This window comes from Anomaloglossus baeobatrachus, chromosome 3 (assembly GCF_048569485.1).
Source record: "Anomaloglossus baeobatrachus isolate aAnoBae1 chromosome 3, aAnoBae1.hap1, whole genome shotgun sequence".
Taxonomy (NCBI): domain Eukaryota; kingdom Metazoa; phylum Chordata; class Amphibia; order Anura; family Aromobatidae; genus Anomaloglossus; species Anomaloglossus baeobatrachus.
Genome location: NC_134355.1, coordinates 212,697,448 through 212,725,286, shown reverse-complemented (window position 1 = coordinate 212,725,286; position 27,839 = coordinate 212,697,448).

Genomic DNA, 27,839 nt, shown 5'->3' with positions numbered 1-27,839 from the left:
ATAAACTTGGTTTATACGCAGACGATGTGATAATTTCCTATTCTAACCCTGCAGTGTTGATTCCAGCAGTGGTGAACACATTATCGAACTTTTCTAAAGTGTCGTATTATAAGCTTAATGCGGCAAAGTCTTTGATACTGCCGTTTAATGTACCGGTGGAGGCCAGGAGTGCGCTTGAGTGGGCCTTTCAATTCAAATGGTGCGAGAGGGGGATACCTTATTTGGGTATTAAGCTGACACCATCGCAGATGTTAATTAAAGAAAATTTGGAACCTCTGATCCAAAATTTAGAAAAGGAATTGGGAAGGTATGAAAAAATATCATTGTCCTGGATGGCCAGTATACAGTCCATTAAAATGGTTTTCTTACCCAAAATATTGTATGTGCTCAGATGCCTTCCCATCAAAATTTCTCACAAAACCCTGATGAAACTTCAAATCGTTGACTAACAAATTTGTCTGGGGTAATAAAAGGGCTAGGGTCGCAGGTAAAGTGTTATACCCCCCATATGACTTAGGGGGATTGGGCACCCCAAACATAACGGCATGTTATAAAGCCTTACTAATTGAATCACTAAAGGAATGGTGGCGTCCAGGTAATTCACATAGATGGGCTCAGATTGAAAATTTCCTGTCCCGCCAGGGCTCGGTCAGAAGAATGATGGAAGCAGAATATTTGAACCGTTCGCGGTTCTCCCCGTGTGTTCCCACCATGTCAGCCTCCCTGGAGGTCTGGCGAAATGACTTGATTCATAAGATTCAGATTCCTCTTTCAGAGATTTCCCTCAAGTCGTTGGAATCTGAAATCCCCTTTTTGAATCTGGCCAGGTGGGAGGGATCGGGCATTACAGTGCTGGCGGATCTATACTCTGATTTGGGTGTTAACCCCTTTAATGAAATAGTACGGGAACACCCCTCTTTAAAGGGCTGTTTCTATCAACACATCCAAATTAGTCATTTTCTGGCCTCTAAATTTCCTCCAAAGTCGAATCCTCTGTTACCTACAACAAAGGCTTTGGTATTTAAAAAGATAATTAAATCCAAAGGTATCTCCTCGCATACAAATGGCTCAATAACCCCCCCGAAGAGCAAAAATCTCCTTATATGAATAAATGGGACGTGGAGTTGAGTGTCTCTACCTCTCCTTCAAACTGGCACTCTGCATCAGCAAATATCCAAAAATATTCCAAGTGTATAAATCATCTGGAGCAACTGAAAAAAGTACACCTGCGATGGTATCGGTCCCCAGCCAACTTAGCACAGTTCCTCCCAAATTATTCGCCACATTGTTGGAAGGGCTGCCTCCAAAGGGGTACTCTTGGTCACTACTGGTGGGCTTGTCCCAAGGTTTTCTCGTTCTGGTTGGAGGTGTTTGGGTGAGCTGACAGGCAATCCTATTAATCCGAATCCAGGTCTAGCAGTGCTAAACGTGGGTATAGAGGAGTTCTCTTGGGAATCCAGGGGTTTATTAGTTCACATTCTAGTTGCTGCCAGATATTGCATAAGTTTGCATTGGAAATCCCCAAAGACACCTACATTAGTTGAACTATGAACCTGGAAAAATCCATGGGAAACAAATTCTGAACAAAATGAGAGCCTGGTGGAAACACCAAAGGCTCACAGCAGCTCAAAACACATTGCAAAAACAGGAGAACCTGAGCAATTTGCTGAAAAACAGTTTAAAGTTTTTATTGCACAAAGATATCAAAAATACAAGTATAATACAATTAATCTCATTAATAGTCATACAAAAAATGGAGGACAGATGGAAGGCAATTAATAACAAGCAAAACAGTGGCCTGGTACGGACACCAGGAAAAAGTGTTCCAAAAATGAACTTGTAAAACCCTAAATCACTGGCTTGCAAGCATAGCAGATAAATTTCCCCCAAATCACTGGCATGTAAGCACTATGGAGCTATTGTGAGGGAATATATCCAAATGCATAGCCCTAAATCACTGGCACGTAAGCATAATAGGGCTAGTAAAAAAGGGGGGGGGGGGGGGAGGGAAAACTGGTGGAAGCATCAGACTTGGAAAGAGCTGGGCAATAATAACCCCGAGAGGGAGCAGACTTGACCCCAGTCCACATTGGCCAGATGTAGGCGATGGGGAAAGAGAGAATCCCACTCAAGGGTAAAGTTCCCAGTAAATGTGCAGTAATGTTAGAATAAGTCAAAAAATCCCAAGCAATGATGCATGTCCCAGTGGATATATAGTAATATCAGAGTGAGTAAAAAAAGTTGTTTTCCCAGATAGGAATGCACGACCTGACTCACTGTCCAAAAGGGGTTAGCCCCTGTTAGTGCCTGCTACAATTTGTGCACGCTTGGGCAACCCCATAAAAGACATCATTAAGTAAGAAGGCTAATGCTCAAAGTGAATGTGGGTGCCCAGCAAACCGCAAAGATATAATTTACATGGCAGCAGGACTAAGGATGATAAAGGGGTGACCAGTGCCCGGAAGCACTATATTGCAGATAAGCCCCCCTATGGAGGGTATGGGGGAAAGAGGGGAACCAAATGGCGGTTCGACCTCGGGGAAGGAACACAATTTACCTGGGTGCGGTGGTGGAGAAGGCCCGACGTACGTTTCGCGGCTTACAAGCACGTCGCTTGCCGCTTCGTCATGGGGAAGGTGAAGAGTGGTGCACATATCCGGTAAGTGCAACTCATAAATACCTCCGCGATGGTGAAACCGCGAATAGGATTCAGAGTTCCGGAGTCAGACGGCGCGTGCGCGGGCCAGCCGGACACGCCCCCCGCCCCGCACCCCGGCAGTCAAGGAGTCAGGCGCATGCACGGACGCCCGAGCAATAGTTGCCCAGACGTCCGCGCATGCGCGGACTCCATCGAGACACCGGAGCGCGGACAGGGGACGGCAGGCAGGCGCGCGCACGCGCACAGGACTCCGGGAACAATGAATGGACAAACAAGGCTGAATAACAAGTAAGAAAAACAGAAAGACAAAGGGATACATCAAAAAAACTGAGCACATTATAAAATAATGTAGAGATACAAGATTCATTGTCCATCAAAGGCATATATATCCTAACAAATCAAAATAAATGACAAAAGAAAAACGAATTCATGCATCAATACAGCAGAATCAATAATATGTGTTCATATGCCAATGGATCCCAAAGGAGACAATAGAGTGTATACATCAAGGGACATCAATAGAATTTCAGGGTTGTCAAGTCCAATCCATTTCGGTAAGAGTCGCAGAGGAACATGAAGCAACATATAATAAAAAAACTAAAAAAGAAAAAGTGAAAAGTGAAGTTAAAAACATAAACACCACAAAAACCAGACAATCGTTTTTGCAAAGAGACAGTAGGTATATACGATAATACTCATAATAACGAATAAAATTGTAATATACAAAGAACCATAAGTCTCAATATTAAGAAATCAGAGAAAACACAGAAAACACGATGGTCCTACAAAAATGAAGCGAAACTCAAAGCCTCATTAAGACCCATAGGAGTGACCGTATTCAAAGCCACAATCCATTTTGTTTCTCTCTGGGAAAGCATCTTTTTGATGTTGCCACCCCTAATGCCAGTATGGACCACATCAATCCCCCGAATTTTTAGGGATCTTGGGTCACAATTATGGAATTTTTTGAAATGGCGGGGTAAAGTCTTGAGTAGGGAAAAGTCATTCACCGTCCTGGCCGCGCCAATATCCCGCACATGCTCCCTCACACGTATCCGCAACTCCCTAGATGTGAGTCCCACATAAATAAGTGGACAACTACAGGTGGCATAATAAATGACATTGGCTGTGCCACAAGAAATACGATGTCTAATCTGGTAAGTACGTTGGGAGTCGGAACTAGCGAAGGAGCATGAGCGGAAAACATTGGCGCAGGCAAGACAGTGCCCGCAAGGTATGCAGCCCAGGATGGGACCACTAGAACCAAAAGGATTGGGGCTTTTAGCGATGTAATGGCTATGAACGAGTAAATCATTCAGATTACGGGCTCGACGAGCCGTGACCATGGGCGCAGGAGAGAGAGACCGAGAAAGGACAGGATCTGTTTGGAGAACAGACCAATGGCGGGCCAAAATATCCCGCATCTGATGCCACTCGGAATTATAAGTCGAAATGAAACGAGGATTTGAGTCACCAGAAGGACGTTTCGATGGCTGGTGGATGAGTGAATTTCTGGGGGTATTTTTGGCCCTCAGATAGCCCTTTCCCCCCCCCCCCTTTTTTACTAGCCCTATTATGCTTACGTGCCAGTGATTTAGGGCTATGCATTTGGATATATTCCCTCACAATAGCTCCATAGTGCTTACATGCCAGTGATTTGGGGGAAATTTATCTGCTATGCTTGCAAGCCAGTGATTTAGGGTTTTACAAGTTCATTTTTGGAACACTTTTTCCTGGTGTCCATACCAGGCCACTGTTTTGCTTGTTATTAATTGCCTTCCATCTGTCCTCCATTTTTTGTATGACTATTAATGAGATTAATTGTACTATACTTGTATTTTTGATATCTTTGTGCAATAAAAACTTTAAACTGTTTTTCAGCAAATTGCTCAGGTTCTCCTGTTTTTGCAATTAGTTGAACTATATAACCGAATTAATCTCCAATGCGAGTTCTGTCTGGCTCACTCCATCCGCGCCAAAAACAAAATACTTCAGATTTGGGACACGTGGCTAAACTCTGTATATGCATCCCCTGTCAGACATCTGTTTCCAGGGCAAACTGTTGATAATTAAAAATGGGTCAAATAGGGTCAAAGAGAGTGTTACGCAGGGAGTTCACCCATACCACATGTCAATATTCAAGGTGTTTAAATCTCTGTTGTTGTTACTGCTCGGGCTACCCCGAAACCCCATCTAATTCTCTCCCTCCCCCCTCCCCCTCCCTGGTTGCCTCCTTGCAACCATCCATGGTTCTCCCCCTCCCCCCTACCTCTCTCTCCCCTCTCCCCTCTCTTTTCTTATCTTCCTTTCTTACTCTCTGGTTCTGGTTGTTTGGAACCCTCGTTTTGAGGATTAAAGAGTAAATTGGTAGGTTGACTCTATACGTATTGGGTATTGATTAACCTACAAAAGTTGCAACTTGCATCAGACATGATTGTTGGTGGTGTGTACCACATGTTACAGCGTTGTTCTCTTTGTGTATTATTGCCAATGATACCTGAATTTCTCCTTTTTGTAATGTAACTTCCTACAATAAAAAAAAATTAATTGGATTAATAAGAAGCCTACTGTTATATTGTGGGCTGCAGATGGAGTACGTAGATGCTTATATACAAGAACAGCCTCAAAGTAATAATAGACCAGGGTCTTCTCTCTATCATACAGCTCCTTATTCCTTCGTGCTCTTTGGAAGAGGTTGGTCACATGCGGTTTTGCCAGTGTCAAAACTCTGCAACAATCAGCCATGGTGAGAGGCGTCGGTTCCAACCTGTGAGAAATAAAAGGTGTTAAAGGTTAAATTTTTTATATTAGTCCATGAGATGTATTTAGCATTCTTTGTTTCAATTATTCCACAGATGTTTTTCTTCTAGGCTTCTATTTTACTGAACCCATAATGGAGCCAGAAAATGTAACCTTAGTGCATGTGTGAGCATGACCTCACTTTAGCAAGTTAGGATGTTTTCAATTGAATGGATAGCATGGGAATTGGGGGGATTGCAGCTGTAGTATAAACGTGAGCCACTTAAGCCTGCTTTACACGTTGCAATTTCGCATACGATTTCGTATGCGATTTGCAACGCCCCCATCGTATGTGTGGCACGTTCAATTTGTTGAACGTGCCGCACATATGAGTAACCCCCGTCACACGTACTTACCCGTCCATACGACCTCGCTGTGGGCGGCGAACATCCACTTCCTGGAGTGGGAGGGACGTTTAGTGTCACAGCGATGTCACACGGCAGCCGGCCAATAGAAGCAGAGGGGCGGAGCTAAGCGGGACGTAAACATCCCAACCACCTCCTTCCTTACGCATTGTGGGCTGGGAGCCGCAGGACGTAGGTAAGATCTGTTAATCATTCCCGGGGTGTCACACACTGACATGTGTGCTACCCCGGGTACGATGAACAATCTAACGTGCAATTCTAGAGACAGGTACGATGTGTATGCGATGAACGTTTTAATGTTCAATGGCAATCGCACCTGTCACACACTGCAATGTACTTACAATGCCGGATGTGCGTCACTTACGACGTGACCCCACCGACACATTGTAAGATACATTGCAGCGTGTAAAGTGGGCTTTACCTCCTCTTCGTGCCTTTAGAAAGCTTCCTTTCCATAGCCTTTAGCGTCTCCTCATATGGATTAACTGCATCCTTTGTTTCCTCATCAACATCATTTGGGTATTCTTCAGAAAGTATAAAATGTGTAAAGATCCGCAGGTGACCAATATGTTTTTTAATGGTATCTTCATTTGCCTTCAACATTTTAAGCGTATGGAAATAATTTTTGGCGGAACTCAAGTCCTTGAAAAAGTCCACAGTGATCTCATCCGGGTTTAAAGAATAGAGGAAGCGGGAAACATTTTGTATCTAAAATGAAGCACATACATTAGGGTTTACATCTATAACCTCTTCACGACATTTACTGGGTAAGTCATAGGTCACGTCGGGGGAATCACCGACGGCAGTTTTCCAGTACACTATATGGTACAACTCATGGTTTCATTAAAAAGTGCAACTCGTCCCACAAAAAATAAGCCCTTATATGGCAGAACTGACAGAAAAGAAAAAAAAAAAAAAAAAAAAACACACAAAACATGGAAAATCGCCCAGAGGTGAAGGGGATAAGGATTCATCAAATACATGCAAATGTATAAAAATCCCTTACCATCGGTTCTATGGATTATTCTGCATATTTTCTCTTTAAATATCCTTCAAAGCTGACTAAAATTAGTGATTCCAAGTCATGTTTCTGGTGAAATCTGGACACCGTTAACTTCCTCCGCTTTGGCATATTGGCACTTGAACTGGAAGAGGCAAGAAAATATTAGGGCGATTATTGACACCATAAGCTTCCTTTACTAAATAGCTGTTACAAATGTTTAGAAATTTGTTAAAAATAGTCGTTACCTAGTTGCTTCTAGGACAGTAGGAAGAGTAATTGGCTCATCTTCAGTGGATAGCCTAAAGAAAACCAACATCTGCATGAATTAATTTATAAATGAGATTAAGAACATATAACTTTGTAGATTAATTGGATGGTTGGTCAAGGCCGTTTAGGGCATTAAAGTGGCAGCCATCTTTGTTTTGGCCCAAGAACCTTCATTTGCAAAGGGGGCCATGACACCTTTGAATTAAGAGTAGAATTTCATAAGAAAGGAGATTTGGAGAACATCTTGTAAATGGATGAATGTTACATGGGCAAAACGAAGCCAAAGCAATATCCATGTCTGCTATGTCCGTATCTGCATGAGAAAAGAATCACAGCATGCTGCGTTTGGCAGAGTCTCGGCTCACCCACACCATATTTATATATGTATATATACATATGTGCCGCCCCCACGTCAGCAGCTGAGCTGCTCGGATCCGGATCTGACTCGCCCACCCCAGGGCTATGGGACACCCGGTGCCGGGCCGGACTAGTCCGGGGGGACGTCAGTGGTGGCGGGGCCCGACTCCGTGGCCCTGGTGGGTGTCAGTTTAATATGGCTGGTGACTTGGGAGCAATTAAAGTATTTGTTTCGTGACGCCACCTGTGGTCTGCGGCTATTAAGCCGCCGCTGCTGTGTGAGGCCTCCGGGGTGATGATACGGCAGCAATGGTGGTACTGCTCCCCACAGGTGGAGCGGAGCCCCGGGGACACTGTTAGTGCTCGTGAAAGTCTATGGTGAAGTGTGGGTAACACGGTGCAGTGCCGACAGGCAATGAAAGAACCCGGCACAAACAACAGTCTCTTTACCTTCTCCTCTTTTACTTTAGGAACAGTCCAGTCCTGGGAGACCGTCACAGGTGGTGATGGGGATCCGGTCGGCCTGGAAGTACTTGGGGTGATCTTTCTGGCCAGCTGAGTATGAGGCCTACTCCTGTTCTTTTCTTTGTTATGATAGGACCCTGCTTCTCTGAATCCAGCAATGGCCCTCTTTGCTGCTGGGATCGGTGGTACGTCCCTTTCCCTCTGTGGTAGGCTGCGCAGGCCCTCTCTGGTGCTTCTCTGCTGGAGTCCACACCGGGCCCTGATGCTGCAGCTGTACCTTCGGGCTGTTTATGGGCCAGGTGCTTGCAGCTCTCCTGCCCTTCGGATTTGGCTACCAGGGAGTATTTTAAGCCCTGGTGGCCACAGACTCCGATGTCCGAGTCTCTTCGCTGCCTCTCTGCTACTCCTGCTTCCCTGAGCCAAGCTGCTCCAGCTCTAGGCCCCAGATCCACAGGACAGCACACTCTGCGTCTGCTCACTATCACTTCTCTCTACAGACTGACCACACTTCCTCCCTCAGGTCAGACTTGAGGAAGGCTCCCTGGAATTCCAGGTTCAGAGCTCCCCCTGCTGGCCAGAGGGAGAACTGCATTGGATGTTAAACTTGCTGGCCAATGGACCTCCCAATTACTTCCAGGCTCAGCATTAACCCTTTGGAAGGGCAATGCTGTTGTGGCGACCAGGTCCTGGGGCACCACAGATCCACAGTGGCTCAAGGGATCTCCGGATCCGGGGCTTCGGGGTCGTGCGGCCACTCGGAATAAAAGGGGGATATTTACACGGGGTGTTATATTTGAAGTTTGTGACACCACCCGTGGTGTGTGGTAAGGTGGAGTTCCACCGCTGCAGTTGGGAGTACTCGGTGGCAATGGTGTGGGCAGCCAGGTGTTTAACCCCTCCACGGGTAGGGGGGATGCCCCGGGACTCGATGAGGGCGACAGGGAGATGCCGTTGGGATGGTAAGGGTCACTTATGTACTCACTCAGTCCAATAACGCTGACGCTGCCGCCGGGAGGGAGCATGCCTGGATCCCGTGCCCGTTGGTGTTGCCTGTTAGTCTGTGACCTTTTTCCTTGGCACCTAGTTTTTCTGGATGGTCCCTTGAGTATAAAACTGGTCGGGTCCCGCTCACCAGTATGGCTAACTGGGTGAGGTTTCTCTCAGGGTTCACGCTTGGGATTTTCTGGACCATATAGTGGGAAAGTCCTATCCCCCTCGTTGCGCTAGTACCCCGATTTTGGAGTGGGTGGAGAACGGATATTGAGGGCTCCGTCCTCATCGGGTAAATTGCCAGGATGCCTGAAGCTACTTCCTGACCTATGGTCTACGTACCCAGTCGTGCCCTGGCCCCTGCCCGGTGATGGCACAAGGTCGCCGGCTGTCCTCTTCGACAGTCTGGGCCCCTTGTCACGATCTCCTGCGACCGGGGTCCAGCTCCTACCAGGCCCAGACCAACGTCTATCACCTAGTAGTTCCAAGGAGCCCAGCTCCTGACCTCCTCTCACTTTCACCTCCAACACTACACTGTCCTGCTCCTGACACTCCTGACCTCCCCTTAACTAACTCCCCAAGTGGGCGACCCTATTCCACTCAGGCCGTCCACTGGTGTGTCTGGTGGGTGTGGTGCAGAGTGTTCCTAGGATTTTGATTAGCTTGTTCTTGGCAACACCGAAGGTCAGGGACCCGTAACCAAGGAGCAGGTGGATACTGTTGCCGAAGGGCAGATTGCACAATACCCTGTGATGACCTGATAGGCCAGGGAATCACAATCCCCCTTGGTTAAACGTAGCTCATCCCCAAGCTACAGGACATCAGAGGGTTTTTTTTTTTTCAAACTGTAGAAAAAGGGGTAAGAAAGTTAACATTTTTATTTACACATTCATCCCACATCAGGGAGGCTTGTCACTTAAATGTTACTAACATTTTTAAAGAGTTCATCTTTTTAACGGTGGGACGCTATCGGTTTCAATGGTAGCGGAGACACAACCTGCTCCGTTGCAGCCTCTACCCACAACAGTTAAGTCCCAATGTCCTGGATCCCGTTAACCCGCCACCCAAACAATCTGACCCGTTGCATACCTATGGTGGGTCCGTGACCAAGTTAAGGTCCCGGGTGTTGTGTTAAATGACTCTGGTGGCCACAGGAGGTGCAACCATATACAATACACAAGTTCATGTTGGTCACGCCAGTCCTGTGACCGTGGTCCATTTTTACTAAATATAACAACTTAACGCAGTACATGTACCGGGTGTACACACTTTAACAATCTTCTTGCAAATATGGTAGCTTTCACTCTTTTCATTAAAACTGGTTGATTAGGCACTTATTTACTAACATTTTCTATATGGAAAATAACAAACTATGAAAAACAATAAACGAAAGCACAGATACCTAACAGTTCTTTGGCATCGTTAAACTACTGGTATTTTCAACATTTTTCAACACTCTTCTCTGTACCTCCACGGAGGCTGACCAAAGTTAGCACGGGTTGACCTCCTTAACTCTGGACCCTCATCCCCTTCTGGTGGCATGGCAACACTCTACAGGTTCCTCGCCCTCAGTGCTAGGTGTTGCTGGTAGGACCCTACGTGTGCGTGGTAATGGTACAGGCGCTACTCTATGTGCTGGCGTGGGTGCAGTGTCAGTAAGCCTTTCCTGTTCTGGTTCTTCCATAGGTTGTGGGAATGTTAACACAGAGACTATTACTGCTCCATTCTGCATAGGCCAATCTTCCTGAAAATCACTTAGAATGGTACAGATCATTCTTTTTCTTCCTTCCACCACTTGAGGCTGGAGCTGAGGTTCATCTGCCACTCTTAAGGGTTCTGGGCACTGATTCAGATTGTCTCGGGACACCGTAGCCGTGGTCCTTCCTTGATCCTTGCTGATTAAGCAGGTCTTCTAGTTATCAAAGTTGGATGGCTGTACTACATACGGCTCCTTCTCCCACTGATCATCTAGCTTGTGCAGCTTCCTCTTTCTCTTCAACACCATCTCGCCAGAGCCGAAGGGGGTTGCTTTTGCTTGCTTGTTAAAGTTTCTTTCTTGCCTTTCCTAGGTTTGATTCAAACTCTCTTCCATGCACTTCTGAATCTGCTTGTACTGGATCTGGCAACGTGAGTCCCAATCCTCTCTGGGCGCGTAGGTTTCAGGCAATTCAACCTCCATCTCCAAGTCCACTGGAAGTCTTCCAGGCCGAGCTCTCATCAGGTAAGCTGGGGTACACTTGGTGTATCCCACCGGAATGTTGTTGTAGAGGTCTACCAGGTCTGGTAGTTTTTCAGGCCACTGGTTCTGCTCCTTAAGAGGAAGGGTTTTCAGCAGATTGATCACCAGGTGGTTCATCTTCTCACACATACCATTCATCTGTGCATGATAGGGTGTGGTGCGTATCTTCTTGCACCCGTACAGACTGCAGAACTCCTGGAAGATTTTAGCCTCAAATGCAGGGCGTTGATCTGTAAGGACTCGGTCGGGGTACCCATGCAGCCTAAAGAAGTGTGCCTGGAACGCCTTTGCCACAGTGCTGGCAGTCAAATCTTTAACGGGCACCACCACCAAGAACCGTGAGTAATGGTCGACCATCGTGAGCGGATACGTATATCCACTTCTGCTAGGGGTCAACTTGATATGGTCCAGAGCCACAATCTCTAGGGGTTGCTTGGTGACAATCAGCTGAAGTGGTGCTCGCTGACTGGTGCCATCCTGCCTCATCAAGGCACAGGGGCCACAATTCCTACACCAGGCTTCTATGGAGTCTCATTCCTCTCCAGTAGAAGCGACTTCTCAGCAACATCTCCAGCTTCTTCCATCCAAAGTGTCTAGCACCATCAGGGTATGCTTCCAGCACCACTGGGAGATACGCTCGGGGTACCATGATCTGGCAGATCCTCTCGTGGGTCTTGGGATTGGTCAAGCTCCTGCATAGCTTGCCTTGGTGAATGTAAAGCCAACTCCGGTCTTGGCACAATTTTCTGGCCTCCTCTGGGGCACCTGGTTCAAGACGGGCATCAGGTCTCACCAATCAGCAATGCTTTGACTAACTTGATCGCAGGGTCCCTGTTTTGGGCTTCCTGCCAGCCATGGTGAGGCAATGGGTCACAGGTTATTTCTTGCTGATGGGCACATGATCGAGGCCGCTCCTCAGATGGGGGCTGATGGAACGCAGGCAATTCTACTTCTTCCAGGTCATCTTCATCCCTCCCATCATCAAACAAATGGGGCATCCTGGACAGCGCATCCGCGTTGGTGTTCTTGCGGCCAGCCCTGTACATTATAACAAAATCATAATTAGCTAACCATGCGACCCAACGTTGTTCCAAGGCTCCCAGCTTCGCCATATCCAGATGAGTCAACGGATTATTGTCTGTGTATACCATGAACTTGGCAGCGGCAAGGTAATGCTTGAACCTTTCTGTCACAGCCCATACGAGTGCCAGGAACTCCAGCTTGAAGCAGCTATAATTCTCCGGATTCCTCTCCGTGGGCCTCAACTTATGACTGGTGTAGGCTATTACCTTCTCCTTGCCCTTCTGCACCTGTGACAGGACAGCCCCGAGCCCCACATTACTGGCATCCGTATACAGCACGAACGGGAGACCGTAATCGGGATAGGCCAGGATTTCGTCCCCGGTTAGGACAGACTTCATCCGTTCAAAGGAATCTTCTTGCTCCTTGCCCCACTGGAATGGAGGCCCTGAGGCTTTGACGTATACAGACTGACCCACCAATAGGTCTTGCAAGGGGGCCGCCATCTATGTGTACCCCTTGACGAACCTCCGGTAGTACCCCATCAGGCCCATGAACTGCCGCACTTCTCTGACGGTAGTGGGCCTTGGCCAGTTCTGTATAGCTGTAATTTTCTCAGGGTCTGGCGCCACACCTTCGGCACTCACCACATGCCCTAAGTACTGTACCTTCGGCTTCAGCAGGTGACACTTGGATGGCTTGAGCTTCATCCCGTATTTGGACAGGGCATCAAACACCTCGGCCAGGTGTTCCAGGTGTGCTTCGTATGTCTTGGAGTAGACAATGACGTCATCCATATACAGCAGAACTGTTTCAAAGTTTCAGTGACCCAAGCAGCACTTCATCAGTCTCTGGAACGTCCCCGATGCGTTGCACAACCCGAATGGCATGCTGTTGAACTCACACAGACCCATTGAGGTAGCAAACACGGTATTCTCCTGGTCTTCCTCGGCGACAGCCACCTGCCAGTACCCACTGGTGAGATCAAGGGTAGAAAAGTAAGTGGCAGATTTCAAAGCTGCTAACGATTCCTCAATTTGGGGCAAAGAGTAGGCGTCCTTGTATGTGATTTTGTTAATCTGTCAGTAGTCTACACATATCCTCATGGTACCATCCTTTTTTCTCACAAGAACCAGTGGGGCGGCCCAGGGACTGCAACTGTCGCGGATCACTCCTGCTTCTTTCATGCTTCTGAGCATGTCTTTGGCACATTGGTAATGGGCAGATGGTATGGGCCTATACCTCTCCTTGATGGGTGGGTGAGTGCCTGTGGGTATGTGATGTTGTACCCCTTTTATCCGCCCAAAATCCAATCGGTGTTTGCTAAAGACATGATCATACTCCCTGACAACCCTGTAAACCCCTTGTTTGTGATGTACAGTTGTAAAGTCGGTGCCCACGTGTAACTCCTGACACCACTTCTCTACGGAGTCCTGGGGACTAGTATTGGGAGACTGACTAGGCTGGTCTGAGGAACCTGTTGCATGGATGTCATTTGCATTAACTACAAACAGCTTGGCTATAGTGGCATATCTGAGTAGTGTGACTTCCTCTTCCCCGCAATTTAGCACTCGCACGGGCACTTTCCCCTTCTGGATGTCGACTACCCCTCTGGCTGTAAACACGGTGGGCCAATGCTCTGAGTGCAGATGCTCTACCACTGCCTGGTAATCCTGTCCCTGGGAGCCTACAGCTGCCCTGCACCATATCATCATTTCACTTCATGGGGGCACTACAAGAGGGGCCACATTCATCACCCGTTCACCACCTATCTCACCTCCAGAGAGATTTACCTGTTGCCACTGCAGGAGGGCTCGGATCTCACGTTGCAGGACTCTCTGCCTACTCCTGCAGTCTCAGACAGCTGTTGAAGCAAAAACAGTACTTCGCCCATACAGTTCTCAATGACATTTGTACCTAAAATGATCTTCGCAAAGAAGAGGGGAGCCAGCACTGCTCATGAATGGCATGCAACAATGAAAAAATAAAAAGTGTAAAATTCACAAATTCATTCCTACTGTAACAATTCAATGAGATTTTTTGCAAATTATTGATCAATGATTCGAGCCCCCCTGCCCCGTCACGGCAAATCTCTATAGGGGGGTCCCTACACTATGTTATAAATTAATATCGTACCATAAGGTCTCATATAAATGACTTGAACAGGACCATATAAGAACACCAATTACTCGGGGAATGTCAGAACCACTCCCATGCTGCAAGGACTGACAACTGCGAATAAAGGCAGTCCAGGTGCCAGTGTGTGTGGCAGAACCACACACACCAGCACAATGTCAGCACTGTGGGGGCCAGTTCTGACATTGTGCTGGTGTGTGTGGTTCTGCCACACACACTGGCACCTGGACTGCCCTTTTACTCGCAGTTGTCAGCCCTTGCAGCATGGGAGCGGTTCTGACACTTCTCAGGTAGGTGATGTTCTTATACGGTCCTGCGCATTACACGAGATCTTATGGTACGTATATAAATTATAAATATAGTGTAGGTGTGGCGCCCTGGACAAGCCAGGGGCCACAGAGCACAACATCAACACACCCCACACTCCCAGCAGGCACACCGAAATCAGACACAAAACCCTTGTTGCCTTCCTCCAGGGGCTGATGATCACACCAGGGGGTGGGCCAGGCGGTTGGTCCCGCCCACCGAGGAGTTCACAGTCCTGGAGGCGGGAAAACAGACAGTCTAGTTTTGACAGTGAAAGTGGAAGGAGGAAAGTGTGGTAGTGGAGCAACTGACTGACAGCGTCCGGGTGTGTGGCCCGGGCGGAACAGCAAGGTTGGCAGACGGTGGTGACCGTCTGCAGGAGTGGCCTATCCGAGTTACCGTAAGGACAGTGGACGACCGGTGGCCCGGCGGGACCGGACCGGTACACAAAGAGAAGCCAGCACCATCTGGCAGGGGCTTTTCGGACCCCGGCAAGGCTAGGAGTCGCTGTGAATTTGCCGAATCCGTTAGTGAAGGGGACCTCCTGGGTTTCCAAACAGTCAAGTCCCGACAGAAGGCAACAGTCCAACCAACAGAGGGAGACACCGCCACCGCCAAGGCAACCGTTTCTCAGGGCCAGAGCATGCGGGCAAAGAGCCCCTCCAGCCCATATCCAAGCTGGGGAGCGGGTTACCGGTGGGAACCCATCGGAACCATCAACCGTACTTAGGTGCAGGGAAAGGCAGTCACCATCAACCTGCCGGGAGAAACAACACCGCAGCCGTCTGTGGGACCCGTCCATCCAGCCGAGTGTTTTACCGAGAACTGTGTCTTCATCATTGGGCATCAGTGAGTACCACCGTGCCGTGCGGCACAGCGCTGCCCCTGCGACCCTGCACCTCGCCAGGCCCCGTAACCTGCCTGCCATCCATCCCTACCCCTTCACCGAGCCCCGGGACAACCAACCCCCTACCCACAGACGGGAGAACTAACAACAAAGCTGCTCCCTGTCACCGCTCTCGGGATCCCCGTCCAGAGCAGCGGTGGTGTCACCATTACCACCACAGCCGTGGGTGGCGTCACGGACAATAAATCCCCCCAATCAATCCAAATCCCCTTTTCACTCACGGGCGAGGAGCGCCGCTCGAGTCCCCGGGATCTGGCCCACCGCTTGAGCCACCACCGAGCAGCAGCAGCCGCAGCAGCGGCGGCCGGACCCGAGCAGTGGGAGAGCGCAGCGTCCCCTCCTCCGCCCGCGACATAGGGACCCCCCTTATAGAGATTTGCCGTGACGGGGCAGGGGGGCTCAAATCATTGATCAATTATTTGCCAAAAATCTCATTGAATTGTTACAGTAGGAATTAATTTGTGTATATTACACTTTTTACTTTCTCATTGTTGCATGCCACTCATAAGCAGTGCTGGCTCCCCTCCTTTTTGCGTTTAAAATGATCTTCGGGTTCCAATCACTAGGGTCATTTTGTACCACTATGAGACCTTGCCTTGTCAGTTCTACCCGGCCCACCTTAATGGTCTCCTCCTTGAACTGGTTTGAGTCACAGGTAACCCGTTGACAGCATAGATCGTGAGGCTATCGTCTGGTGGGGTAAGTTCGTCATCAAGCCAAAACTTATTATATAGTACATAGGGAATAGTCATTACCTGGCAGCCGGTATCAAGGCGTGCAGAGGTCGGGATACCATCCAGGGTGATGGAAACAATGGTCCGTCCCCCTACATACCGCTCTCTCCAGTCTGCTGGGCCTTGGAAGTTTATTCCTGGGGATTGGCCCTTGGCCCCAGGGGTTGCTCGTTTAAAGGACAGCTCCTCGCATAGTGGCCGGTCTTGTTACATTTATAAAGGTGGCTTTACACACTGCAACATCGCAAACGACATCGCTGTAACATCACCGATTTTGTGACGTAATAGCGACCTCCCCAGCGACATTGCAGTGTGTGAAACACATCAGCGACCTGGCCCCTGCTGTGAAGTTGCTGATCGCTACAAATCGTTCAGGACCATTCTTTGGTCCTTTGTTTCCCGCTGTGCAGCATGATCGCTAGAAAGTTTCAGTGTGTAAAGGGGACTTTACAGCGACTTTGTTAGCGACTTCCCTTTCAAAAAGCTGCTTTACAACGTCCCCAATGACTAGCTAGGTCATTCTGCAGGTCCGGATCGCTGTTGCGTCGTTGGCCAGGTTTGCCTGTTTGACAGCTCACCAGCGACTCAACAGAGACTTTGTAGCGATCCCGGCCAGGTTGGGATCGCTGGTGGGATCGCTGAAAGTCTCAGTGTGTAAAGGGGCCTTAACAAACAGGTGGTCCATACCGGTCAATGCTCCGTCCTTTATATGCCGAGGTCTGCTTCCTCATCCAGGGGACGTCCTCCGGGCAGTCGGCCAAAAGGATTTCCCTTGACGGGGTGGTCTTCGACTTGAGCTGCATCGCCTCCAGAATCCTTGCTACGTCGTTACTCAGTTTTTGTACTTTGGCAGACAGATCACTTGTTCCGGTCCCGGACGTTGTTGAAGGAGCCGACTCAGGCAGGGCCAAGGAAGGGGGTTTCACTTGCATCGGAGATGTTCCAGCTTGTCAGGACGGGAATGGAGAGTTGGGAACCTCTGGGGGCTGCAGGGCTTTGATTGCCCGCTCTTTCAGGGTGGCAAAGTCCAAGGCAGGATGTTCCAGGGCCCACAGCCGGAGTTGTTTGCGCTCCTCTACTGACCCCAAGCCTTGCAGGAACTGCTCCACCAGCATCTTGTTTATCTCTGGTTCCCCAATATCATTGGTCAGTCTCAGGGTCCGCAGTGCCGCTTGTAGCTTTAAAGCGTAATCCCTAATGCTATCTTGCGGCCGTTGCTTGCAGCTGTAGAACCTTATCATAAGCTCCGCTTCAGTGCGGGTCTCAAAAGCAGCTCCCATTCTTCTGAAGATGGCAGGAACTGAGGTCCGATCCGCCTCAGTCCAAGTCTCCACTTCCAATTCAGCAGCGCTGGTCAGCCGTCCGGTTAGGGCATACATATCAAGTACATTATATATTTTCCATTTGAATCCCTGCAATGCGTCTGGTTGGCCATCATATTGTTGGAGCAAGGCGGCGCCCGGCACATAGGGCAAGGTTATCGGCATTATGGGAACAATTGCTTCGGGTCCCGATGCCGCCGCTCCTGCAGCCGGAGCAGTGTCCACTGCACCAGCGTTCCCCTGGTCGGGTGGAGGCAGCGCCGCCACATTTCCATCGTCCAGCGCCGATATCTTCGCGCGCCCCCTTGGTTTTCAGTCAGCAGTCTTTCGCGTGCTGTGGCCCTCTGGGAAATTTCGGTTCCGGCCTCATACTCAGGACGAAGGGCTCGGCTTCTGCTTCGCGTGCTTTAATGGGGAAGATGGCGTTTTGGCGTGAAAAGATGGCGGAAAATGGCAGAATTGGCGGGAAAAGGAATTTTGACTTGCAGTTTTCGGCTCTAAGGCGCATGTCACCCAAGTAAGGGGGTCCTGCTCGAATCCTGTTCGTGACGCCAAAGTTTCCAAGGTGTGCCGCCCCCGCATCAGCAGCCGGGCTGCTCGGATCCGGATCCGCGGTGGTTCGAGGGATCCGAGGTCAAGCAGCCACTTGGAATAAAAGGGGGCTATTTACACGGGGTGTTATGTTTGAAGTTAGTGATGCCACCTGTGGTGTGTGGTAAGGTGGAGTACCACCGCTGCAGTTGAGAGTACCCTGTGGCAATGGTGTGGGTAGCCAGGTGTTTAACCCCTCCACGGGTAGGGGGATGCCCCGGGACTCGATGAGGGCGACAGGGAGATGCCGTTGGGATGGTAAGGGTCACTTATGTACTCACTCAGTCCAATAACGCTGACACAGAGAACTGTGGTAAACCAAAGTTCTTGACACTGCTGCCGCCGGGAGGGAGCACGCCTGGATCCCGTGCCAATTGGTGTTGCCTGTTAGTCTGTGACCTTTTTCCTTGGCACCTAGTTTTTCTGGTTGGTCCCTTGAGTATAAAACTGGTCGGGTCCCGCTCACCAGTATAGCTAACTGGGTGAGCTTGCTCTCAGGGTTCACACTTGTGATTTTCTGGACCGTATAGTGGGAAAGTCCTATCCCCCTCGTTGCGCTTGTACCCCAATTTTGGAGTGGGTGGAGAACGGATCTTGAAGGCTCCGTCCTCGTCGGGTAATTTGCCAGGACGCCTGAAGCTACTTCCTGACCTAGGATCCACATACCCAGTTGTGTCCTGGCCCCTGCCCGGTGATGGCACAAGGCCGCCGGCTGTCCTCCTCGACAGTCCGTGCCTCATGTCACGATCCCCTGCGACCGGGGTCCAGCTCCTACCAGGCCCAGACCAACGTCTGCCACCTAGTAGTTCCAAAGAGCCCAGCTCCTGACCTCCTCTTACTTTCACCTCCAACACTGCATTGGCCTTCTCCTGACACTCCTGACCTCCCCTTAACCAACCCCCCAAGTGGGCGACCCTATTCCACTTAGGCCGCCCACTGGTGTGTCTGGTGGGTGTGGTGCAGAGTTTTACTAGGATTTTAATTGGCTTGTTCTTGGCAAGACCAAAGGTCAGGGACCCGTAACCAAGAAGGGCAGATTGCACAATACCCTGTGACGACCTGATAGGCCAGGGCATCACACATACACACAGAGTAAATTATGCAAAGTTTTTTATTGAGAAAATAATATATATGTTATGCCAAAGTTTTTTAAAAGAAAATTCTTAATATATTTTTATATTAAACATATCAAATAGCTACTGAACATAGTAGGATAACATCCACATAAAAAGTAAATCTGTACAGCCAAAAAAATCAAATACTGCTATCAAGCATAGTAAGAACATTTCAAATAGATGATGTATCCATAAATATAATCTTCTCAGTATACAGAAAGCCATATTAGTGGTTCCAGTACATACTGTATATACATATATATATATATTGTTGTACAAGATTACATTTATATAAACCTACAAAAATTATACTGAAACACATGATGTAAAAACAATAGTTTTTATTATTGAAAAAGTTGTTAAAATTAATATAACAAGAAGGAAAAAAATGAAGAAAAAATACACAGTGAAAATAATGACCCTGGATTGGTCACCTTTGAGGTAGTTACAAGTATATAATGCGCTATGAAGAAAAAGACATGGATCGCACATCCCACAAAAATACAATGATCTAAAGCTACTAGGCAAAAAATTAATTAAATAGAACATGAGGTTCTTTTGTTACCATTCTGATCAGATTGTATTAAGCCCACTGCCACTTCACGGCAAACATCTTGAGTGGGTCCCCATCTTAAACCTTATAGTGCGGCACCGTGCACCAACCACTGCTGTGGCGACAAAGCGCCAGCAGGGCAGGCGACCTGGTGCCTCACTGCACCCATGCTGCAAGGCAAAGCCCCCAAGGCTCCAGGTCGCAGTGCCCCACTGACACAATACCACCACAACAGTGGCCACTACACAGTACCAGCACTCAGTGAGAGGAGCTGCGCACTCACCTCCCACTGGCTCCCATATGTGGACTGGGAGCAAAAAAAGGCTGACCCCTCTTGCAGTCTCCTGCTGATTAAAATCACCTGTGCCAAATGGGGGGAGTGCAGATCCAAGCAAAAAAAAAAAGAAGAGGGAGATAGAATGTTGTATAACATGCTATGAAGAAAAAGACATGGATCGTGTCGCGGGCGGGGAGGAGGGTGTCAGCACACTACGCTCACCCCTTCTGCTCGGGTCCGGCGGCTGCTGCTCAGTGGTGGCTCGAGCTGTGGGCCGGATCCCGGGGGTTCTCGAGCGGCACTCCTCGCCCGTGAGTGAAAGGGGGTAGTTGGGTGTGGGGATGTTTATTTTCCGTGACGCCACCCACGGTTGTGGTGATTTCACCACCGCTGCTCAGTATGGGGATCCCGGGGATGGTGATGCGGAGCAGCCAGGTGTTGTGTTGCCCCTCCGTGGGTAGGGGTTGGTGATCCCGGGGCCCGGTGATGGTGAGGGAGGTGCAGGGCCTGGTGGGCGCAGGGACGAGGGGGCAGCGCTGTGCCTTGCGGCACTGTGGTACTCACTCAGCCTGAGACGTTGACACAGTTTTACGGTAAACCACACGGCTGGAAAGACGGTTCCCACGGACGGCTGCACTTGCTCTCCCAGTAGGTGACGGTGATGTCCCTTTTCCTTGCACCTTGGTTTCTGTGTTGGTAGCGATGGATTCCCACCTGTAACCCGCTCCCCGGCTTCAAGCTGGACCGGAGGAGCTCTACTCTTTGCCCGCAGGCGCTGGCCCTGAGAAACTGGTGCCCTGGCGGTGGCGGTGTCTCTCCTACTCTGGTTGGGCTGTTGCCTTCAATCGGGACTTGGTTGTTGGGGGATCTACGTCCCCTTCACTGACGGATTTGGCAAATTATGGCGACTCCTAGCCTTGCCGGGGTCTGAGAGGCCCCTGCCCTGGTGCTGACTGTCCTTCGGAACACTGCTCCAGACCGCCGGGCCACTACCCGTCCGCGGTCCTTCCAGGAACTTCCAAACGGTCCCCCTCCAGACAGTCACCGCCGTTGCTGACCTTGCTGACCTGTCCTGCACACAGCTGGACTACTTCAGGCTTTCGTTCTGTCACCACTCTTGCTTTCCTCCTTTACCACTTTACTTCTTTCTACTTTCACTACTTGTTTACTCCTTCACTCCCCTAACTGTTGTTCACTCGAGCCCTGCCTGGGCTAATCTGCCTGGTTTCTCCCGCCTCCAGAGCTGTGAACTCCTCGGTGGGCGGAGCCAACCGCCTGGCCCACCCCCTGGTGTGAATCATCAGCCTCTGGAGGAAGGCAACAAGGATTTTTGGTTAGCTTTGGTGTTCCTAACTGGGATGTAGGGTGTGGTGGTGTGATGACCTGTGTCCCCTGGCTTGCCCAGGGCGACACAATCGCACATCCCACAAAAATACAATGATCTAAAGCCGCTAGGCAAAAAATTAAATAGAACATGAGGTTCTTTTGTTACCATTCTGATCAGATTGTATTAAGCCCACTGCCACGTCACAGCAAACCTCTTGAGTGGGTCCCTAACCTGAACCTTTTTGTGCGGCACTGTGCACTGACCACCGCCGCAGCGACAAAGCGCCAGCAGGGCGGGCGACCTGGTGCCTCACAGCACCCATGCTTCAAGGCGAAGCCCCCAAGGCTCCACGCCGCGCCGCCCCACTGACACGACACCACCACAACAGCAACCACCATACAGCACCAACACACAGTGAGAGGAGCTGTGCACTCACCTCCCACTGGCTCCCATATGTGGACTGGGAGCAAAAAGAAGGCTGACCCCTCTTGCAGTCTCCTGCTGATTAAAATCACCTGTGCCAAATGGGAGGAGTACAGATCCAAGCAAAAAAAAAAAAAAAGAGGGAGATAGAATGTCGTATAACATGCTATGAAGAAAAAGACATGGATCGCACATCCCACAAAAATACAATGATCTAAAGCCGCTAGGCAAAAAATTAATTAAATAGAACATGAGGTTCTTTTGTTACCATTCTGATCATAAATAAATCTACATATTAGAAATGCCACATAGCATAAATAGCCATAGGATAATTGTTTATGTGGTGTGTCTGTGCTGCTGCTCTCACTGCTGTTATTATAATACACATTGACCCCAGTGTGAGAGTATTTTTACATGTATGGAGTTATTTCATCCACTCTCGTTCTAATTGTATGCTGTGGTCTGTGTGCTGTAGTTTTTGCGGTGGCACTGACACCTGTGCATATGGTGTTTGTAGTGCTTTTCACTGCTGCCGCGTGAAACACACATTAGCCGCAGTGTGAGAGAGTATATATATATATATATATATTATATATATATATATATATATATATATATATATATATATATATATATATATATATATATATATATACATATATACACATTGGATCTATTGCTCTCACTATATTGTATATTGCGGCCTTTGTGTCTTTTGCTGCGGTACTGACTTTCACTATCAGCACGGATATATACATATATTTATGTGTTTTTTCCAATATGTGTATACACAATTGCTTTACAATTTTTTTACTCTCACTACAATTGAATGGTGTGGTCTCTGTGTCTTTTCGCTGTAGAGTTGATTTCCATCTCAAACACAGAGATATATATCAATATGGTGCATTCTATATGACAAATTATAAAATGACAAAAGAATTTTTTCCACATTGAGAAGTTAGATACTACTACTTTTGGCCTTCTCCTATATATACTAGGTCCTCTCTTCCTCTGTATATTATACTTTATATCGAGAATTGCCCTGATATACTATCCTTGTGTGTTTATCTTCTCTATAGTTGTGGGTCACTATTGCCCTATTTGGATGCGACCTTATATTATTATTTTTGTATATAACTGGTACATTGGGACCAATTTTTGCACTGTTTGCGGTGATGTATACCGTTCTCTCTTTCCCATCACCTTTCCGCATGTTCTAAAATTACAATATGAATATTAATAAAAAAAAGTTGAACCGATGATCGCCTCTCTCGTTTTTTGGTCTGTTCCCTGTCAGCGATTTGGTTCACACATTATAGTTCTTTCTGCGCTATATATGATGTATATGTATGTACATGTGTATTGCTATATATAATTTCTACGATATGCAGATGTTTATGCCATTATCTATATAGGATAACTGTGTAGCAGGCTTTTTTGAAGGTGAAAAAGACGGCGAAACGCGCGTTGGGGAGCTCCCTGCGATCCCCTGGTATGTAGTTGCACAATTCAGGTTATGTTATAATGTATTCATTTATACCATAGGTGTCTGCTACACAATTATCCTATGGCTGATTATGCTATGTTGCATTTCTAATATGTAGATTTATTATGTTCAGTGTATTGTACTCTTACTATTCTATTTAGTGCAATATTTACAAGTGATTTACACTCAGTAATGTTTCTATAAGCACAGGGCACTTTAATTTGGTATCTATATTATATATTTATTATTAAATTATAGCCTCAAAACGTATCTTATTGAATCGATCACATTCAGATCCCCCATCTTTTCCTGGGTGTTATTTTGTAAGAAAATAATATTTAATTACATTTAGTTTGATAAACTAAATTTTTTAGAAAAATTAAAAATAAAAAAAAACAAAACAAAAACATACCGATCTTTGTTTGCAGAGATTGGTCAGCCTCATGCCACTGAGGATATAGTTCTTTACATATGATTAGCCAGCAATCAGCTCTTAAGTTTAGAAGATAGTCTGGTGCGGTGGGGTCCCATAAACAAGGCATGGATTCAACCTGTGTAAAAGGTGTGTTTGAATTGTTATTTTGTTTAAATTTTTTAAAATTAACATTTTTGATACGTTTCAATTAAATAAATACACTTTAAAAAATATACTTTTGCTCATTAATATTGATTTTACTTGTTTTGTAAACATGATTTGTAAGTAGTTTTAAAATAATATTAAACCTTTTAATGAAAGTAAAAATAAATACTTACCAAACTGATCAGTTTTGAAACATCTAATTTTAGTCGCTTATACCATGGCATTTTTCCGGAAAAAAATGTGTATTGCAGTATATGAAAGTGAGCACTGCTAACGATGTTATCTGGTCGCATAAACGATCGCTTTATATTTTGAAGGATGTGACGTTAACACATGCTTTGGTGAGGTCACTTCCAGCCACTAATTACTTGCGTTTGCATTTTCTGAAACGCATTTGAGACGCATTTAAAAAGCATATGAAACGTAGATATTTTCTTTTTTGCACTAATGAATATGTTTCTCATTGACTTTAATGTTACCGAAACTGACCTAAAATGGCAAAAACAACTGACATGCTGCTTCTTTGAACGCATGTTTTTTGCCACAAAATATGCAAATTAAACGCAGCGTTTAGAAACGCAAAGTGCGGTCTGAAAATCACCATTTTCCTTTGACTTTGCTGGAAAATCAAAACGCATGCCTTTGACATGAAAAAGGTGCTTCTCAAAACGGACCTAAAAAGCACCTGAAACGCAGGTGGAAACGCAAAGTATAGTCTCAGCCTTAAGGAAAAAAGAGGAATACCTTTTTTAAAACAGAAAGGTTTGTTGCTTAAAGACAATGTCAGTTAACATATTCACCAATTACCAGGGCAGTTTCCTTTTCCTCAACACCATCCCAGTCATCATAGATCTTGTGCGGACACTGAGTGGGATAGGTTCTGTCGGCCTGAAATAAATATTCATTTACAGGCTGATCATGTAGACATGAATTTGCAGCGTTTTGGATGTAGCGTGTTTTTGCTGCGTCCAAAACGCTGGGTTGTACAGTACAAGCATAGTAGATGGGATTTCTAGAAATCCTGTGTCCAATGTGCTTGTTTTTTTCACAGCATACACTGACCTGCGGTGAGACTTTCCAGACCACAGCATGTCAAATGTTTGCTGCGGATTCGCATACGTCCTTCATAGACAGTACACAAGTGAGAGACCGCATCACACTGAACCCTGATCGTGGGCACAGTCAGCTGCGGTCTCCTATATTCTACTGCGGTCTCCTATATTCTATTCTACTATATTTTTTAAGGTGGCCTAAAAGCTAGGATGTCCTAAAGCCTGTGCAATGTTCAAGTGAAGGGTTAAAGGCAACCTGTCAAGTGCAATATGCACCCAGGACCATGAGCAGTTCTTTGTGCATATTGCTATTCCCTGCCGAACTGTCCCTATATCTAGTAGCATACATAAAGGGATCTTTAGAAAAAGTATTTCTAAATAACTTGTTATATGCTAATTAGCTCCAGGACTAGTCACAAGGGCGTTCATTCCTGCGCTCATTTTGTCCTCTTAGCATGCCCCTGTGGGTGTGCTAAAATGCTATTCAATGCAGCATCACCAGCAGTTATGCGCGTACCTGTGTCCGCTATCCCCACTGATCTGAAGTCCTGGCACTTCCAGTCATGTGCACCAGACCTCTCTGAAGCCAGGAGGCGTACTCCTGGATTCATAGTGCGCATGTCCGGAAGTGGTGTGCATTCAGAACAGTCGTAACCGGTAAACGCGTCACCTCTGGTGATGCTGCATTGATTACCATGTTAACACGCCCCTGTGAGTGTGCTAACATGCCAAGAGAGGGCGGAATGAGTGCAGAAACCAACGCACTTGCAACTAGTCCCTGCACCCATTAGCATATAATAAAAGATCTTTAGAAATACTTTTTCTAAAGATCTATATGTATGCTACTAGATACAGGGACAATTAGGCAGGGAATATCAATATTTACCCTGAACTGCTCGTGGTTCTAGGTACATACTGAACCTGACAGGTTCACTGTAAACTAAATTCCTTGTATGTATTTACACTGATGAAACCACTATAGATAAAGTAGCGAGGTATGGTGTCAGCAAAAACCACAAAAACAATACCTCTAAATTAATAATCTTTAATTTAGGTAATTAAAACAGGACACAAAGTGTCTCTCTCCAAAACAACATAGAAGACAAGATAGTGCTAGTGAATGTTAGCAAGAGATAGCTCAGCGTGAGGAGGTTATAGCGATAGACAGGTTGCCACAGGTAAATGTTACTAATCTGGCAGCCTCTGCTCACCCTTCCTGACCACGGAGGGTGCTGTAATTTTTAGAGCGCCCCCCGTTCCAGTTGGCTGACCCTCTCTGTCCCTATCTCTGACCAACAATTGTCCACCACCAAGAAAACCAGGTGAATAAGTGCAAGGACGAACCAAACAAATAGTAGTGTTAATAGTTGGTTCCTGACTAGACTAGAGTCTTCAGTCAGAAGGTTAGATGTGATTGTTAGGTGGAGCTCAGGGGGACCGGCTAAAATAAGCTGTCGCCCTAGGCTCTCCCATCTAACCTTCTGACTGTCTTGGTGGTGGACAATTGTTGGTCAGAGATAGGGACAGAGAGGGTCAGCCAACTGGAACGGGGGGCGCTCTAAAAATTACAGCACCCTCCGTGGTCAGGAAGGGTGAGCAGAGGCTGCCAGATTAGTAACATTCACCTGTGGCAACTTGTCTATCGCTATGACCTCCTCACGCTGAGCTATCTCTTGCTAACATTCACTAGCACTGTCTTGTCTTCTATGTTGTTTTGGAGAGAGACACTTTGTGTCCTGTTTTAATTACCTAAATTAAAGATTATTATTTTAGAGGTATTGTTTTTGTGGTTTTTGATCTATTTACACTGACCTGTAGCCATGAACATCCTCTCTGATGGGTTGTACTTCCTCCTCCGCAATCGGCATCTCTTCCTCCACCACTGGTGGCTCTTCCATGATGGGCAGGTCCTCCACAATTGGCATTTCTTCCAGCACCACCGGCGGCTCTTCCTCCGCTACCGGTGGAATTTCTTCCGTGGCCACGGCGGGCAACTCTTCCACGTCAGGCACTACTGTAACCTTGACGGGCAACACTCCCACCTTGGCAGGCTTCTCTCTCTCCCTGGCTGGCAGCTCATCCTGCATGAGTAATTCACTGGCAGACGTAGATGGCCTCTCATCTTCAACAATCCTGTAAATGAAAAAGCAGTGATTATTATTCATAGTTCAAAACATTGATGCAAAACCTAAAACCACAGAAGTGTGAGCGGGAGTATTCACAGTAACAGATGGTAGCAATGGTGGGGGCATACCTGGCCACAGCTGGTTTATCGGATATAATAAATCCTCTGTCCTCCAGGAAAGCAGCAAAATTATCTCTTGTACCGATGAGCAGAATCTCTTGATAAGAGATAAATGTTCCCTTCTCCTTAAGCGGGCTTTACACGCTACGATATATCTAACGAGATGTTGGCGGGGTCACGTTGTAAGTGACGCACATCCGGCATCGTTAGTGATATTGTAGCGTGTGACAGCTGTGAACGAGCAGAAATACTCACCTTCTCGTTCATCGTTGACACGTTGGTCATTTTCTAAAAATCGAATGTCCGGTTGTTCATTGTTCCCGAGGCAGCACACATCGCTCCGTGTGACACCCCGGGAACGATGAACTGCAGCTTACCTGCGGCAGCAGGCAATGCTGAAGGAAGGAGGCGGGTGGGATGTTATGTCCCGCTCATCTCCGCCCCTCCGTTTCGATTGGTCGGCCACTGTGTGACGTCGCTGTGACGCCGAACGTCCCCCCCACTTCAGGAAGTGGATGTTCGCCACCCACAGTGAGGTCATTTGGAAGGTAAGTACGTGTGACGGGGGGTTACAACATTGTGCGACACAGGCAAGAAATTGCTCATATCGCACAAATGATG